Here is an 18,675-nt window from a genome sequence, read left to right as displayed (position 1 = left end):
TAATCGATGGGCATAAAAACAAACTTGGGTAAAGTCACTCCCAGGTTCGTGCCCGTCCTAGGCACTGAAAATCTGCGTTAGGACACGAGTATAAATGCCGACAAAGCCCTTGTTTTTCTTTGCCTGAGTACTTGGGTGACTTGACGATGACTGGGCGCTTTAATACTTTCGGGACCGCTCCCTCTTATCAGCATCGCTGGAAATTCGACTGCGTATCTTAGCAGTTTACGTACTGGAGTCAAAACGATTTGTACTTTATGCACAAAATGTGGAAATGTAAAACGTTTTATATCCTTGAGTGAGGTCTATGTGCCGATAGAGTTTATGGCTTTATTTTTCCAAAGTTTTATTGCTAGGCAACCCTCGCTTTTTAGGCAAAGCTAACAGCCCCAGTTCAACAGATTTTTATTATGACATGTGCATCAAATCGAATAGAGAATATTTGGTAAATTGGTTTTGTCATATGGACTCGATAAGGTAACTTTCGATCGGAAGGGATGTAAACTCGAAAAAAGTCTGCATTGTATCTTTCACCGTTTTATGTTTGCGAATTCCGTGTCCTATTTCAAGGTTGATGCCGATACAATCAGGATATTTTGCCTCCCCCCAATTTTTGGAAGAACGGCATGATTGCTTCGACAAATATGCGTAGGTTGCGCTACCATAACTTATAAAGCAGTAAATTTATGAATACTAGAAAATATCAGCGCGATAGTATTCAGCCCCTTTCGAATCCCTTGAACAGGCTAACAATTCCAATGTACAACTTCCATTAATAAATTTCTTTACGCGTCTAGTTCTCTCATGGTACTACGGTCCAATGAGGTTTTTCAGATGAACAGCTGCGTTTCCGTTTTCAATTTCACGAGAGCGTATTTTATTCGTATTTCCTTGTGCCTGGAACTGTTCACGGAAAATATTGCGATTTTGATTATATTTCCCATTTCCGGAGTCCCATACTCGAGCAGCATAATGATTTGAACCAAGCAAGCAGGACTGAAGCCTTTGGAATATGCAGTCCATTATCGTCCTTCCACGTAGAAGGATCTCGTCCATTTGGCGAAGCACTCAAACGCAAAACATGGGTCAACATGGCAGAGTGGGCGAAAACCAAATTGAAGTAACATGTCCTGAAAATGTTCGTTCAAATGCATGAATTGTGCCGAATTGCGAGAAGGGGGAAATGTAAGAATAACTCTATTGTTGGCATATATCGGAAAGGCATCCATAGGCACTCGTGGTATCACACTGGCCTGCCCATACACAATCATTGTGTGCACAGATGGTTTGTGGGGTGTTTCGCAAAATAAGTGCACAATGACTAAAATCTTCATCCTTTCGCTCCCAGGATTCCTCCATACGCTGTGGATGCGTACAATTCTAGTCACACTGAGCCTGGGCTGGACTAACGACCAGGGACGGGATGTTGTTATGTAAGGGATATTTTAATCCAACGCGCCGCATTTAAAGAATGGGGAATTTGTGAAACGTGAGAGTCAAACAAATCGATTTTGTTTAATAAATCGGAAAATCGTGGGTATCTAACTGGACAATGTTCAACTACGAAGACTTGTTGTTGCAGAATTTATCCTAGTCCAGCTAAGTGGATTGTGGAGTGCGGCAGGAATGGTTCAGTCAAATTCGAATGAAAATAATTGTAACAGAAACAAGGTAATACCAATGGAAGAGGCAAATCCTGCTGTTAGTAAGGCCAGGGATCACGTACGTTTTGAGTCAAATGAAAGCGTGATGCAACCCTCCAAACGGGGAATTTTATGAACAGAAATAAAGGTTATTCTTGGCTGGAATTCAAATTCTGTACTTTAAAATGTAGCACCATTCCTCGAACTGGAACTGCAAACACCAAGGTGGATCTTACCGCCCCGGCGAGAAATATGCTCTGGGTCTAGACTTCCAGGCCCAACGTGGCGGATGGAGGCATACCTGTTGATGTTTAAAAATGTATCCCTGCATTTTCTTTTCAGATTGTCCATAGCACGTGCTAGGCGAAGACGATTTCGATATCCACCGCTTCAACTCCAGAGATACTCAAGGACCAGGAAATAGACCTATTCAGGAGAAGCTCATCAATTTCGAGATCTCCTCCAATCCCAAAGACGCAAAGAGTTAAATGTCATTGAAACTAACTATGATACAGATGGAACAGCAAGCGAGCAATACAACCAAGCCTCAACAAAAACAGAGGGCTGATCCCTAAGAGGTCCTTTTCATGCACCTTTCCTGCAACATGGAGCTACAATAGCTGATGCCTTACTTAATCCCACGGTCTTCCTAAGACGCGGAACGATTTTGTGACCACAATCAGGGCATCGCTGTGACAAACAACAGTGGTACCAGTCTATACTCAGCATTTATACTGACTCCACGTTTCTTCACTTGGAAGTAGCCACAACCCTCATGAAACTCCCGCTAGGTGCCAACCGCTAACAACCAGGCTAAAAGTACATGAACTTCAGATGAGTCCCCAAGCGGACTCAAGTCTGTTAACTTATATTAGCCAAAGTCAATATTGGCCTACTGTGAAGAGCACATAACAAAGGTCCCCGCTCAAAAAGCCGGGACGAGCAAAGGCACGTCTGTGTTCACCACATAAAACTTTAGAAAGGAGACAGGTCTCAGTGGCGAAAGTGCCAAATGGTATGCGCTATCTAAGGGACGACCTGAAACCTGAGGGGGCGCTTAAGAAGGTCTAGGGTAGACCTAAGTTTTCAGCATCAGAACCAAGAAAGTGAGGAGCAGTAGAAATCAACCCGTAAGAGAGAAACGCTTCCACAAAACTAGAACCTGGATGCAAGAGAGGAGAAATCACAGGGTGATCGAGGGTGAAGGCAGGAGCAGGAGATCCACCGCTAGGTATGTTAATGCAATAAAGAGCATTCGACTGGCCATACTGTCGACAATATTTCCACAGCGAATATTCAATCGTGAGGGGCAGGAAATAATTGAGGACCTTTTCGTCATGAAATTGTATGAGGGGTAGTGTAAGGAGCTCGTGTTTACCGGCATACGCTTTCGACGAGATCTTATACTGGTATACTGTGGGGCGGAGAATACGGTGAACTGGCTTAGGACTATAGTCCCTAAACTGCCAGGATGGAAGGGAACGGAACTGTCAACATGTGTTCGTGGTGATATACCAGGGGCACACACGGTGGCACCTTCCCAAAGCTGCGCCGATTGAGACGGGGAAGCTTCTACTCCTCCTCATCACTCAAAACATGGATCTTCACCCAATGTTATAAAGAGTTTTTAGAAGTCAGGAGGAGGGCAAAAGGAAACTCCTTACGATCAGAGTAGACGACCGATCCCTGGAGGTAATTAAATGTCGTAATTATCAATTACAGATTTGGTAGCAGTCCTATACACATAGAGAGGGAGAAACCTGCAAGAGTAGCGATATTAATCGAAGAAGTGCGTATCTTCTGGAATTCATTCTCAGTAATAAGCTAGAAATATATAATGTAGGGAACACACCAACATTCGTGGCCAGCACTAACATTCATGGTCACCACACAGAGGTATTAGACCCTGCTCAAGGGAACACTCTGATGAGTGCCTTGATCAGGAATTGGAGACTGTCGGATGTTCCCTCTTTGTTGAATCACAGAATAACCACATTCAACATTGAGGGCAACTCGGAAGTAAATATTATAACAAGCAATCCTGGAAGAATAGACTGGGGCTCCTAAACAAGATACCTGGGTGACAAAGAGGCTCATCTACAGGTGAGTAGTAACATCAGGAGCAAAGTAGAGCTAGAAACAATGGTGGGTGGTTTCAACAGAGTCTTCATTGATGAGTATGAGTCATGGCGGGCTAAGACAGTGAAGTCATCAAGGGAAGTACCCTGGTGAAACAGAAACTTTGCCGGAATGAGAAAGGAGGTGCAAAAACTTTTCAGCCGGGCGAAAAACACCGGGGACTGGCAGAGGTACAAATGGGCACTGACGGTGTGTAGCAACGCGATCGGGGAAGTAAACCGACAGAGTTTTGGGGAATCTTGTGAAGAAATAGAACAAACCACAACAACATTCAGGCTATATAAAGCTATAGTCAAAAACAAAGCAATATTTTCTGCCTGTCTGAATAAGAAAAATGTGACATTTACCGAAAATGAGGAGGGCAGAATATATCTGCTTCTGAGTACTCATTTCCCGGAGTCCTACTCCACGGCGGAAGGCAGTAGCATTTTGTCTGACACCCCGATAACGGGCAGAAGGGAGAAAAGGTGAATTGGAAAGAGGAATGCTCGGTAGCTAGAGTAAAATAAGCAGTGGAAACCTGTAAACCCCTGAAATCGCTCGGAGTAAATGGCATTTTCCCAGTACTACCCCAGAGAGGCCTAGAAATCATCTTAAGATTTTTCCTATGAGTGGTAAGGCAGCCTTGCGATGCGAACGGACAAGAGTGGTCTTTAGTCCCAAAGCGGGTAAAAGGGATCCATTTCACTCTTAATCATTCAGACCAATCTGCCTGACATTCTTCGTACTTAAGATGATGACACAAAGATACGAGATACCCTAATACGCAAGGGAGTGGGAAACACCCTGGTTTTCTGGATCGACAGACTAACAGAGAGTAAGCAAATAGAAGTAGTGGCCGGTACAAATTCTATTGTGATGAACACTGCTGAAGGTTGTCCTCAAGGTGTGGTTTTCTTACCATTAATCTGGAGCATGGTAGTTGATGAACTCCAAGGCGAGCTAGCAAACATTGGAATACAAGTGCTAGGTTAGGCTGACGATATTGTTTTAATCTGTAGGGGTAACTGTGAGGATATCCTATGTGACAAAATTTAAACCGGACTGCGAATAGTACCATTCACTAGTACCATTCACTAGGAAACGCCAGATGAATTCCCCGGAGAGCCATTAGATTACATGCCTTAGAGGTGAAACGAGTAATAGAGATCAAATATTTGGGAATCACACTAGACCAGAAACAACTCTGGCAAGAACATGTTGAAAACATATGCCGGAAAAGCACAAAGGCTGTGATGACTTGCATGTCCATAGCAAGGAAAATATAGGGATGCCCCCCGAAAATACTGCACTGGATATACACTACAATAGTAAGGCCAATGATATAATACCTAGGGGGCGGTACTCCGGGCAGAAAGAACAGAACTCAGCACGACAACGAGAGAGTTACACAAAGTTTAAAGACTGGCTTGCGTGTGTATCAGTGGAACAATGAGAACCTAACCAAGGTGGGCGATCTTCATAATGTCTGGGAATATCAGTGATGCGGGGAGCTGCCGAAATCAAAGGAAAATTGACATTCTTTCTAGGTAGCATCCCGAATTGCTGATACAAAGGGATAACGTGACTACGAGGTTCCAGTAAAAAATAAAATAATAAATAATAAAATGTTTGAAAAAAGTTGGAGGAATAGGGTGAACTGGCAGTACATGACATTGGCATACTGCTTAAACCAACAACTGATTACCTGGTACTCTGACAGACGCCTTACGGTAGAGCAAGCAAGGGCTGGGGTCATTGGTCCAAAGAAAACTGACAGCCAGGCGGCTATTAAGGCACTCAGATCCTACCAGGTATATTCCAAACTTGTATGGGAATACCTTTATAGGCCCAACATGCTCGGCGCGCTCAATACTTTGGGTTACAGGCCACATTGGATTAGAAGGCAATGCAGCAAGGGACGAGATGGCCAAAAAGGGAGCAAGGGGCCAGAGCCATTCTGTGCAGTCGAAAATGGATTCTTGATTACGACATTGACAAATGAAGAGGAGCGGGTTGCCCTTAGGGGATACGAACCCAAGCGCTCGAAGGATTGTTTAAAGCTCACCAAAAAAAGTTTCCGGATTATAATGGGAATACTCACTGGTCACTGCAGACTAAACTATCATCTGGCGAAGCTAAGGATTTTAACGGACACTATCCGCACCAGGCGCGGAAGTTTTACCAACAAGTCAGCAGGATGAAGCCTTATACACCTCGATGCTCATCCTGCCGAGACAAAGAGGGAAATCTGATTTCCGACAGAATGGGCATATTAGAGCGATGGGTTGAGTACTTTGATGAGCTACTGAACAACCAGAACATCGGCGAGTTGGAGGTCCCGCCAACTGAAGACGACGGACAAATACTGCCACCACCAAGTTTAGGAGAAACAGTCCGTGCAATTCATCGGCTAAAAAATCATAAGTCGCCAGGAGCCGATGGAATTACAGCCGAATTGGTTAAATATGGAGGCGACCAGTTACACCAAGTGGTTCATCAACTTGTGCTCAAGGTATGGGACAGCGAATCAATGCCTGACGATTGGCAGCGAGGCATAATCTGTCTCATACATAAAAAGGGAGATATCACACAGTGCAGCAATTATAGAGGTATCACGTTGCTGAGTACCATCTATAAGATATTCTCCACTATCTTGCTAGGCCGGATAGCCCCATACGCCCAGAACATCATTGGCCCATACCAAAGAGGCTTCACTCCAGGCAAATCAGCAACAGATCAGATTTTCTCTCTGCGGCAGGCGATGGAAAAACTGTTGGAATATGGACAACAGTTGCACCATCTGTTCATCGACTTTAAAGCCGCCTATGATAGCATAGCCAGGGTAAAACTGTACACGGCCATGAGGGAATTCGGTATCCCGACGAAATTAATAAGACTGACTAGGCTGACCCTGACCAATGTGCGAGGCCAGATAAAAGCAGCAGGATCACTCTCAAGACCATTCGACATCAACAACGGTCTACGACAAGGGGATGCGCTATCATGCGTCCTCTTTAACCTGGCCCTCGAGAAGGTGATCCGTGATGCTGAGGTGAATGCAAGAGGTACGATCCTCTTCAAGTCCACCCAACTACTGGCCTATGCTGACGATATCGACATCATGGGAAGAACCACCCGAGACGTTCAAACTGCCTTCATCCAGATCGAGCAGGCGGCGCGAGATCTTGGGCTGCACATCAATGAAGGCAAGACAAAATACATGGTGGCAACGTCAGCACCGAAGACGAATCAACCAACAACATCAAACCGCACTGGTCAAACACAAACACGAACAAGAATAAGGATAGGGGAATACAACTTTGAGACCGTTGACAATTTCTCCTATCTAGGGTCGAAAATCACAACCGATAACAACTACGATGATGAAATCCGCGCACGGTTGTTGTCAGCCAACAGAGCCTACTTCAGCTTACAAAGACTGTTCCGCTCGAAACGTCTCGCCATAGGGTCAAAGCTCTTACTGTACAAGACTATGATCTTGCCAGTCCTCATGTATTCCTCGGAAACTTGGGTTCTTAGCAAGAAAAATTGCGAACTCTTGGCCGCGTTCGAGAGAAGAATCCTCCGAAGAATTTTTGGCCCCCTACATGAGGATGGACGATTCCGTAGCCTACACAATGATGAAATCTATGAGCGATACCATGACCGTCCGGCTGTGGATAAAATCCGGCTCAATAGGTTACGGTGGGCGGGTCACTTAATCCGTATGGATGAAGATGATCCCACCCGGAAAGTCTATAAGGGCAATATCTATGGTAGGAAAAGAAGACGAGGCAGACCCTGCCTAAGATGGAGCGATGGCGTGGGCTAGGACGCCAGACAGCTTTTAGGGATATCGAATTGGTGGACCTCGGCGCAAAACCGGGATGTCTGGAGTTCCTTATTAAGGCAGGCCTAGACCGGATACCGGTTGTTGCGCCGTTGATGATGATGATGATGATGATGATGACTATCTGTTGATTCTGTGAGGAGAGTGATCAAACCTCCATACATGTTCTGCGACAGTGTCCGGCACTTGTGTTGATTTCTCTATTCTTCACCAAATTGACCAAATTATGCATTGTTGGAAGTTGCTTAAATAAGAATCAGGTAGATAGGTATCAGTGGCTAACGCGCCCAATTAGCGCTATGGTACATTATTTTTATGTCGCCGACCTGGGAACCAGAGGGGGTTACTTTGAGTTTGTCACCCAAACTGCTCAACGCATCACGGGACTGCCCCACCAGGTAATTGTGACAGAAATTCATTTACTTGAAATGTGCGCCCTTTTCTCACAGTAGTTCATCAGTCTAGCGGCTACCTCCGGTGGGATCCAGATGTCGTGTCCTGGGAAGAAGCTGGATGCCGCGACCGCCTCTTGAGTGGTCCTTCCGACTTCCGGTCAGGAACTCTGAAAGACATATATATTTTAAATTGCGTTTAAGAATGATGCAAGCTCTTGGTTTCGCAACAGGAGTCTCAAATTACCTGCATGCTTCCACCTTGCAGACCGCGAATCTACCTCCGGTACATTCAGGGCTCCTGATCCAGCACTATTCCAATGTTCTCCTTGGAACTCTACTGTCGGCGTATCAGCCTCCTCCTCCGCTTTCCCGTACGTCGCTGTCTACCATAAGCCCTAGAAGATCTAGGTATAAGTCGTCCGGCTTCTGTTCTTCTTTGGACAGCAGGTTTCCTGATTATTTCCCTGCGCATGTGCACGGTATGTTTCCAAATCTATAGTTGATATGGCAACTCTGATGTTCGATTGCCTCCTGGGATCGGTCATATACCCTTGCCTTCCTCCTTGCTTCTGAAGGCTCTCTATAATCACGTATGGAGATCTTTATTCTGAGCGATTAGGAAACCCATGAATTCTTGAGTCGCTATTGATGCGGCTTTCAGAAGGAACACTGTCACCATGTATCTCCTAATATATCATCCCCAGCACATGTTGATAGTTCTACTTCTTCCCAGCCTGGCAATTTAGGAACTATTGTCCTAAGTCACTCTGTAATGTCCTCCGTCGCTCGTACCCCGGTGAACACAAGCTTCACATTCCATTCCTTGTATATCTGCCTGATAACGAGGTCTTCGATAGCTTCCTGCTCCTCACAAGTGAGTATTTGCTCGGAAAACGCTAGTGTGACCAGTAGAATGCCCTTGAATGCATTAGCATAGAAAATGGCGGGTTTGCTGCTTTCTGCCTTTACGCCTGAGCTATCCGGATTTTCTCCCCGTCTGGGTTCAGTTTTGGGTTTTTTGGGAGCAATCCCCTCATGCGGGCTAACCGCCGCTGCTCCTCACTTTCTTGGCTTCGATAAATATGGCTTAAATTTATTGTATTGAGTCTTCTTAAGAGCCTCTTCTGGTTTCAGGCCTTCCTTCACATAACGCAGGTACTATTTAGCACCTGCACCACTGAGGCCGGCCTCCTTCATGACGTTTGATATATTGATCTCAGACGTCGTCCTGTTTTTTGAGCAGTGGTCTTTGTCGGTTGAGCAGTGGTCTTTGTCGGTGTTGTCCTCGAAGTTTACCAATGTTGACCTTGGATACTACCAACTTCTCCCTTTTTGGGTGTGATCACCTGGTTTTCAGTATTTCCGCTTGGTTGGCCAGTTTATGTTCAGTACGGGGTCCGCTTGTTTGGTTGCAGTTTTCTTTGTTTTTATACGTGCACTTATTTGATTCAGACGAGTATGGAAGTTAGGAGGTCCGTCGTGCCATAGCTTCCCGTGGCACGGTATGGTCAAACTTATTCACTGCGGTGACCAGGTGTTAGTGGGGCTCCTTTTGAATACGGTCAGTTACCCCGACTGCAAACTATCCAATGGGCACGGTCCGCATGACACCCTGGATTTGGGGGAAATGGTTTTCGACTCCACAGTGTGGATGTGTAGCGTTTTGTTAATAGTAGGGTCCCCTCGTATAGGGTGTGGCTGTCACCACTCACTAACGATCTTCGTGGACATCACCGCGTCAGTCTATCCTAGAGTGCACTGCTTGGCCCCTCGTGGCTGGGTTAGGGTTTGAATATTCCATTTTCAAATAGATGATGATACCTACTAATATTGAAGTTGGAGTCCAAGGACGAAGAATCAAGCATTTATTTTCACTTAGTTCAAATCAAAGTTGAATGCTTCGGAGATTGCACTGCCCTAAGGAAATTTCAATATCTGATTTTGTATCTATTCTTGGTTTCCTTCTTTTACTTGAGATCGTTAATCCCTCACCAAATTCATCCAGTGCCTTCAGGAAAAGTCACCTGAAAATGCTGTTTACTCAAGTAACCCCTCAAACACCAACCCTTAATGATTCAGTCTGTGCAGTCTTTATTTACCCTCGCTTGATCTGAAGCCATTATTGTAGTTGCTCCCCCCACCAACAAAATAGCGTATAATTTCATATTAGATATGCCGCCAAGAGAAAGTTACCTACTTTGATGTCAAAGTAAATACAAAATTTAATTTAAACGAATCATTCTACTCACCGTTAAGCAAAGTTGTAAAATTGTACGCTCTGGGCGGATGGGGGTGGACGTGAGAGCGACGTTAGGAAAATAGAAGTTGTATTTTCACCGGAAAGGTGTCATCATCTCGCAATCGTTTCGCTGTTGTTGTTGATGGTGATGTCGTCCTGTTTTCCTTGGGATCGTCTGTTGGGAAATGAAATTTTTCCCGAAATTGCGAGGCAAGCGAATGCCGATATGACACGTCTCATGTTTTCCAAATTCGAGGCTTCAGACAAAGGCAAGAATTTATTACTTTTATCGAGGTGTGTATCACGGCATCGCGATTGTATTCATTCAGTGATAAGCTTTTGCGTTCATCGTGGTTTTATTAGGAATCATCATAGAAGCCTTTGTAGGTGATGTATGTATGTTGGTAGACTTGTTTGTGACCTCTTTTCGATTCTTGGTTGGGCCATTCATACAAAGCACACTTTAGCTCTGCATCTTTTACCGCATTTACCCGACCGAATAAGAGCACCCCTGGCGCCTACCTTCATGGAACTCCCTTTCCAAGACCATAACTCTATAAATTTTTTAGTGCCTACTTGTGCTCCTATCAGTTCATAAGATAGTACCTTGGAGGAGAAGAACCTGAGCTCCAAAATGGTTCATTATTCAAGCTGAGCTGCGAGCTAGACAGCAGCGTATTCCAAGCTGGATAATTTTTTTATGTGCTTTCCCACCATTTTTACATCCAATATGTGGGTTGAATTTGCAGGTTTCAATATGGAACCAAAAAATGTACATTTACCGTAATTTTTTGAAGTACAAAATATAATTTGACGGTGAAAATGACAAACTGTCTTTCTAAATCCCACGCCGCCTTTAAGTCATTCAAAAGAATTATTTCTGAGATGTCTAAATTCAATATGCAGACTTTTGAATTCTTATTACCTGAAGGGGAGAGATACCGAGAACAAAGTAATTTTTTCAAGGTAACTTTCAATGATGCTTCATTTTACAATTCAACAATATTCATGTATCGAGCATGGATCACGTTCGAGTACCTCATATATTTCTAATTAGAAACCATTAACTATGTAGCTATCAGTGACTGCTCCAAGAAGCCCCCAGCGCTGTGGTGCACCGTTTTGATACCAGAAGCTGCTAAGACAATGACTGCTGTGGTAAGAGCAAGGGGGTATAGGGGAGATCTGCAAAGCCACCTCGTAGCATTCACGATTGAGAGCAGCGCTCTCACCCTGCAAATAGAGATCTCTGTGTGGTCCTCAAAGAATTGTTTACCTAGTGTCCCTAACCTCGTTCTAGTTACAGACCTTTGACTTAGCGCAGGTGGTGATCCTTTGCCATCTGAAGTGAACGGCTGCTAAGAATTACGAGTAGATTCTGATTGTGATTGTGAAGAGCAGAGCCCCGTCCACCTAATTACCTTCTATGTGCTCCTTTGAGCGCGGACGCAAAGCAGGGTGGCTTTCAGTATGCCACCGGGATTGTTCAGCGTCCCTTTGTGCTGTCCCACTAGCCTGGAGGACGTCGTCACTGAGAACAAAGATTTAATGGTTGCCTGACTGTCGGTAAGAAAAGCTATATTATGCATGCGGCTTGGATTATGTCCCAGTCATATACAGACTTCCAATATCGCCAATACATCCGCTTGGAATACACTGGCGAATCCTGGGAGATTGTACAACTCGGCTCGGAGTTCCCAAAACATGCAGTCACAACATATAGTCTTGCAGCACTGCACGCTTCAGTGTGTTTAATGGGGTGGCCGAGGGGAGGAGGTGTCGAAGCACATTAAGGGCATCTACTGTACAGGACTGCAGACTCCAACTAGCTCCTGCATACGCGGTCCTTTGGATCGCATGAAGCTTTTTTCTATTGCACTTTTTGCCAGAGCCTCCGCCAAGACAATAGAACCATTCTTTTAGGTTAGAATGGGAAGAACCATGGCTGTTTATATTCAGAGAATCAAGCTCGGCAGAAGATACAATTTGAAAGGGTTGAAAGGTACTCTTGCTGACGTAGAAGGCTATACAGGCCTTCTTAACCCACAATTCTATGTTCAGCCTCTAATTTAAGCTAGCATCTAGGATCACACTTAGATACTTCACATTGGAGGAAAGAACCAATCTTTATTCATTTAGCCAAAGCAGGTGGAATTCGGGGTTGGTTGTAAAAACCATCAGCTTTTTAGGTTAGATTTATGTCTGGTATACAGTCTAGTCTAGTCCACAGCCGCAAGCACACCTTTACCAAAGCCCCCTTCATGATTTCACTTATCACAGAGGGAAACATCCCTATATCAATATCACTAAGTCGTCAGCATAAGCTACTACCTTAACCCAACTTCGGTCTAAAGTGAATAGAAATTCACCCATTACTATTAACCAGAGCATCAGAGAGGTGGCGCCATCCTGGTATGTACCCCTGCTTCAGCTTTTAGTCTGGATTATTGTAGTTGTTAGCGAGAAATGTATAACATGGATAAGATATCCCTCCAATCCTGTTCTGGTTAGGGTTTCCTCGATGGTTGATACTAGCTTTCACATATGAAGGCGTATGTTGCTTATACTTTAGCGACGCTCAACCCTGTTATTTATCTTGTGAAGAGCTGTTTGTGTAGATATGCTCTTAAGGTAGACGTGCTGAGATCTTAAGGTAACCGTTCTCTCCATAATCGCCCTTAAATGGATGTCCGGAGCGAGCTCTAGGACCTTCAACACGAAAAATTCTGAGACTGAAAATCCACGAGTGCGTGCCTTCAAGAGATACCTATTTGGAAGACATGTAGGTCCGGTAAATTCTGATTAGCTACGGCCCAACCCTTTTTTGCCGTTTCTGTAGTATGATTGGCATTATTCCACCGAACTCATCTGGTATGCTTTACGACAACACTTAGTGCCAAAAGAACTCGTGCGCTGGGTTCAGTTACTCTTCCACGATCCGAAAAGTAAAGTTCGAAGTATGACGGGTGTATCAAAATCGCGTTGTGTCTCTGTTGGTGTTCATCAAGGAAGCGCCCTCCCACCACTCCTCTTTGTTCTTGTTATGGACACCGTCACACAGGATATCCAACGTCCAGCGCCCTACACACTGCTTTATGCAGATGATGTTTTCCTAGCATCTGTTAGCAAAAATGATCTCGAGCAACTTGTTCAAAAATGGAATGATCGCCTCATGCAACACGGTCTCAGATTGAATTTAAACAAAACTGAATTTTTGACGACCGATCCCCATGAAACAGGCACAATCACCGTCAGCGGCAGTGATCTGCCCAGAACTGAGCGATTTAAATACCTCGGGTCAACGCTATCAGCCAATGGAGAACTGCGTTATGAAATTGCTTCACGCATTTACGCAACCTGGATGAAGTCGCGTTCACAACTGGTGTTCTTTGTGATCGACGTATCAACGAACGTCTCAAATCTAAAATTTACCGCAATGCGTTGGCCGGCTATAAGAGACAATGAACGTCGTCTTGCGGTAATGGAAACGAAGATGCTACGTTGGACTAGTGGCGTCACACGTTTAGATCACATCCGAAATGAGGATATCCGCGATCGTTATGGGGTTGCACCGATCGTGGAAAAGTTGCGAGAGAGGCGTCTTCGATGGTATGGTCACGTAATTCGTGCCAACGAGAATTCACTTGCCAAGATTGGTCTGAACATCGAAGTCGATGGTAAACGACCAAAAGGCAGACCTAAGCAACGGTGGCTTGATACGCTAGATGGGTGTATTTGAAAGCACCCAGATCAGGCATTCGATAGAGCCAAATAGCGAAACCGATCACGACGAGCCGACCTAGCTTGTGAACGGGACAAAGGCTGAATTCCATCCATTCCATCTGGGCCCGGATTCAAAATTCCCACCCACAGTCCTCCCCGCTGGAGCAGAAATGCGTCTTGACTAGCAGAACCAAGGGTTCACAAAAAGATTCCGTCAAGAAGCCTTGTTGACTTCTTAAGAAAGGATGATTTGTTATGTCCTTTAACCACAAACTTACTAGGTCTTGTAAATTCGCTGGTGTTTCAAAGTTATGGCAATTATCCAAACAAGACCATTTCATAGCAAACTTGATGGCTGACTTGCGCCTCTTTAGGCAGCCCTTTCATGGCAGCGAATGTTGGTAGCAGATGTTAAAGACCCCAGTAAGCTTTCTGAGCCTGGCGACATCTTCATTCCACCAGCCCAGATTTTCATTCCACCACGGTGGCCATATTTAGCAGGACATCAAACCTTGAAGCCGGTTTGGAATGCCTTCTTCAGGGCACTGACCTTCGACATCCGCTAGTCTATCGTGCTAACATTATGAGTTTGCGCACCGGAGAGTTGAGACTAAAAAGCATGCTACTGTAATCTCATAAGGATGTAGAGCTATATCAAGGGCCTCCTATCACAGCCTCGTTACAGATCTCTGAGGCGGGGAAATGGACGGTTGGTGTACCCCCCTGTTACACATGGATAAATTTGCGCTAATAATAGAATCAAACGGAGACCCATCTTTTTCGTTGATTTCTGTGCTGCTCCAAAGTGTATTCCTTGCATTGGCGTCAAAGCTTATAGATAGATTAACCTTCGTTGTTGCAATGGTGGTCGCCAAAAGTTGTGCATTTGCTTAAGAGCCCGTTAATCGTTCAGCCTTTTTGAATCCAGACCTCGTGTTTTAACGAGAAGCAGGAAGATCAGCGCTTCGTGTGCTGCAGATTTTTCTGCGCTACCCTAAACATGATCTTCTTGCGTGGGGTTTGTCAGTCCCTGTCGGATTCTTGATCTTCATGTCTTCCAACGGCTATTTGGTGGCTTCGTGTGGATCCAGGTCATTGTCAGGTCTTGTGTGGCTTAACACCTCCATTTTCATGGTTACGACTCAGAACCACACTTCATAATCTACCTCTTCCAGCTCCTCCAGGCGTTCTCCATCTATGCGAAGTAGGAAAGGTTGTCTGTTTACCTGTGGTTGCTCCATCTTGATCACCACCCAGTAGTCCACAGAAATCCAGATGTTTAAAGGGGCAAGCATTGGACGAGCTTTTCTTTATCCATATGGATCCTGTCCAGATGACTTAAGTGGTTAGAGCGATGGGTTGTTGTAGTTGAAGTCGCGGTTGGAATCATACTGGTGGCAGAGGGATTTATTATCGTGACTGGATGTCGGATACCTGTCGACTCAGTTGCGGATGGGTACCTGAGTCAAATCAGAGTAATAATATTGGGCGAGCGCAGTGCCGACCACATCGCCTCTTAAAGTGTACTGTTGTGTACTGATACGTCCTTGAATGAAGTGGTCTAGCACAATTTAAGGCGCTGATCCAATATGAATTGTTGCACCAATAATTATATGGATCCTGGGAATCTCGCCGTATACGATGAACTTGAGCTTTACATCCTCTCAGACGTCGTTGGCTTTAGAGAGACAAGAACTCAGAAAATCCCTCAAGAATTGGTCTTCCCATGCTATGATATATCACGGACCACCTGGGAGAGATCAAAGCAGGAAATGAATCTTCCCTGTTTCCATTTGCCTTCCAGGAGATGCCCGATGACTATCTCCGATAGCCTGTTCTTAATAGTAGCCGGAAGAATTATCATCAACCAGCATCATATGTGAGTGACTCCTGGCCGTGTTGTAGCAGGATTTAACGTACTCATTGCCGGCGGTTGCCGTTTCCCTGCTGCTTAACGTCCGAATTCTTGCTCAGTCTGCTGCTCTTGTTTTCCCTGTTCGACCTCATCTTGAGATCGATTACACTTGACAGCGCTTCGTTTGCCATCCAATTATTATTGGTTTCTTCGGCAATGACCTGGTATTTAATGAGGTCTTTTTCATTCCGCCCGTCGACAGTACCGGCCGCTTTATTCTTCTTAATTTTGCTCAGAATATGTGTACTCCCCTGGTACTGGCTCTTGAGCAGGGCTCCAGTGGATTTCCGCTGTTTTGTTGGTTTCTTACCCACCCTCATTTTTGGAGGGAACCCCGTCTGAATGGTTTCGGGTTAGGAGCGCTATAATTGGTACCCCCAGTTCGACTACATATGATTGAAATAGCGGCTTTTTGACATAGAAAACAAAAAGGGTTCTTAGTGGAGTTTTTCCCCTGATGGATTTCCTTCCTAAATCTTCGACACAATTGCGATTTGCCGTCCAGAATAATTTATAGTGTGTGGATCATGCTAGTCATGTCCTAGTCCTTTATAGTTCCGCTCTAAAGACAGGACACCATCCCGGCCCGCAGTGCATGCAACGCTTTCCCCAGATGCACTACGATCCTTGCAGAGAATAGAATTCTCGCTTTTGTTGCAGGTTTTTGCTTGGTGACGTACCTGACTGCATCTGTCCGTAGTCCAGACGCCTATAATAATTCATAGGGTTTATCCGCATTTATACCCTGCTGCGAAATTTTGACCTGGAGCATTCACACAAATGATGCACATATCTAGGCTCTAGACTAGAAACGAGGGCCTCCTTCCCCAGTAGCATTGACCGTTTTGAAGAACGAACTCTTGCTAGTTGTCTTTGAGCCTTATTCAACGAAAAGTCCGCTAATGTTCGTTCTCTGTATGTAAGACATTTCTGCTCCACTATCTTCGGGCTTCATCTTGTAGCGAATTTCAGTGTGGACTACCGCAAATGTCTTACCTTGCGTTGGCTTAATAAGCTGAGCCCACGCTCTAGTCTTACTTCGTTTCTTAATCTTTACTGTTATTGGTTTCCTAATTATGGCCGAACGTTCTCTTTCTTTCTGTCTCTCTTTATCTTCTTTTTGGGAACCTTAAAACTACTTGGATAAAGTCTCCTTAAGGCATATCCTATTCTTTCCGCTTTTTCCCCAGTTCGCTTTGCAGTGGGCTATCTAGGATCCCTTTCACGCTTACAGTATCCAAAGCGAGAAGTGTGGCTGTTTCTGCTTTTGGCGCATCTTCCGCTGCTGTCCATGTTCGCCTGTAGAAGGAAACGCGGTCCAGTAGTTTCTTCAGCTCTATTAGCCTCTTTTTGACGCCTTTACTGATGTTCTTTGAGAGAAACGTTGCCGGCTGCATACGCTTCATCACTGTCGTGCATTTTCTGATGAGCCTTTCCTTCGACTGGACTTCCACCTGGTTCGTATCCAAATCCACCTGCTCAGGTCCAGCGATTTTGGCCGGGCTTCTTTCCAGAACAGGAACACTGCAGGGTACTGAAATCAGAGTTGCGTGTTTAAGAAACACAAAATATTGGCCAAACATATCGAAGGGGTTATATAGAAGTCTCCATCGGTATTCACCAAGAAAGTGCTAAAAGTTGCTAACAGTATTTGGTTTTAAGTCCTATTACTCCCTGAAATGTCTAATTGCTTTTCTGACCATCCCGCTTTAATGACTCTAACGGTTTCAGTGATGTGGTTTTGGAGGTTTTCTATTGAGGCAATCAAATCTGCAATGTCTGGAGCTTTGAACGTTTATTAGGATGCCATTGAGGGTGCTTACTTGAAAACCTTTCCGCAGCAATTAATCAAAGGAATATGGAGGCGGCCCCCTTCCTTCCAAGCATACCTTGTTTTGCTAAAAAATACAATATATGGTGCATATTCTTTATAATCTTACACCAAAATTGCTGGACACAATGAAAAATAACCACCGATTTACCCAAATATCCCCTTCCACCAAGAAACCTAAAAACATACAAACATGCACGCATATGTTCCGGCAAAGGTTAAATTCTACAAAATCCACCTCATAATTTATTTGACCGAACATTAGCTGTATGGAGTTGTACCATTACTCCTGGAACTGTCTTGGTCCCGTCCACAAATTGTGATTTCATGCGGTGAATCCTGGTGCCATGTCTCACTGTAAATCATTCGGTTGTGCTTGTTTTATGTGCTCGTATGCATGATACCTTTCCCGAATATGTGCTTGGGTCATAGTTGTATGCGTTGGGCCAGGACTCCATTGAAATTTCTGTAGAGAGGAAGCATCTTCCAGTTTTAAAATATGTTATGGCTCCTATGGTATCTATTGTGAGGACAAATTTAAACTGTCATAGAGGTAGCGGTTGTAAATTTTCAACCAGAATTGAGAACTCTCTTATTTAAATATTTCTGGGGGTTTGGAACGCAGAGATAACTCAGCTGCGGTCTCCAGTGCAGATTTGAACTTAAATCACGACTTTAGGTTTTGTCCTTTTTCGCTAGAAATAGTCGAGTCGAATAGAAATTTGAAGTATCCACTAAACTTGTTCTAACTGAAAATATAATATAAACAAAATTTTTATTAATTATACTTAATTTAACAAGTATTATAGTTTCAGACATGCCTCACCTGATCTGTGGTGTAATTTTGTATAGTATATGCAGAGGTAGTTTTTGAGAGTAATTGACACAACTGAGTCGAAGTGTCAATCCCAAAAAAAGTATTTTGTTTCCAAGGCTATTAAAATAAAATGGAAATCAT

Source organism: Hermetia illucens, chromosome 4 (genome assembly GCF_905115235.1).
Source record: "Hermetia illucens chromosome 4, iHerIll2.2.curated.20191125, whole genome shotgun sequence".
Taxonomy (NCBI): domain Eukaryota; kingdom Metazoa; phylum Arthropoda; class Insecta; order Diptera; family Stratiomyidae; genus Hermetia; species Hermetia illucens.
Note: the sequence above shows the minus strand (reverse complement) of the source record.